This window comes from Nematolebias whitei, chromosome 15 (genome assembly GCF_014905685.2).
Source record: "Nematolebias whitei isolate Nwh7 chromosome 15, NemWhi1, whole genome shotgun sequence".
Classification (NCBI taxonomy): Eukaryota; Metazoa; Chordata; class Actinopteri; order Cyprinodontiformes; family Rivulidae; genus Nematolebias; species Nematolebias whitei.
Window position 1 is genome coordinate 18,960,352 of NC_056512.1, and position 1,053 is coordinate 18,961,404.

Consider the following 1,053-nt stretch of genomic DNA (forward strand, 5'->3'; position numbering starts at 1 on the left):
CGGATCCGCGTCTACGGGGTCCGTGGGACCCCGTCTACGCGACGTCGTGTCCGCGTCTCTCAGACGCGCGAGCACTCCCGACTGCTCAAGTGGGTCACGTGACACAGGCGCACGCGCCTGACATATAAAGAAAGAAGCGAGCGAAGCGGCGGATATTAGCGGTATGGCGACGGCGCGGCTCAAGAAGATCTCGGTGGAGGGCAACATCGCCGCAAGCAAGTCGACGCTGCTGCGGATCCTGAGCGAGGGCCACGAGGTGGAGCTGCGGGTTGTTCCGGAGCCCGTGTCACAGTGGCGCGAAGTGGGCCGCGCGGGCGGCAACCTGCTGCGATCGCTGTACGAAGAACGCGGGGGTGTTTGCGAGCGTGCTGCGCGAACGCGGCGCCGTGAGCGACACCGAGTGGCACGCGTACCGCGATTGGCACACGTAGTTGCTGGAGCGCTTCGAGCGCGAGCTGAGCCTCGACGGCGTGGTGTACCTGCGCGTGAGCCCTGAGCGCTGTGCCGAGAGGCTCGCGCGTCGCGGCAGCGAGGAGGAGCGTGGGGACTTCACGAGAAACACGAGGCGTGGCTGTGGCGGCGCGACGAGGACTTGGTCTCGACGCGGTTGCCCGTGCTGGTGCTCGACGGCGACGAGGACTTTGAGCGCGACGCGGAGAAGCGCCCGCGAGTTCCTCGCGTCGCTGTGACGACGCTAGAATTATTAACGGGGCGCGCCGGGGGGGCAGGAGAGTCATGTGCACGATGAGTCGATGCAAGCCGCTCACGGTCCTCGTGTCGACGGCGGCGGCGCCGCGTACGGACGAGATGGTAGCCGCGAAGGTTCCCGAGGCTCGGCTACCGCCGCGTACGCGCAGGAGAGCGCGGCGGTTGCTGCGCAGCCACTGCCGCGTCTGCGGACGGATAATGGTGAATACGGGCGTGCGCCAGGAAGACCCCGCGGTGCGCGAAGATGACGTGTGCTGGATGTGTGGCGAGGACGACGCGCTGCCGCCGGTGGACTACGAGAGTCGCGAACGCGCGGACCGACTGGAGGCTTTCGCGGAGACGCTG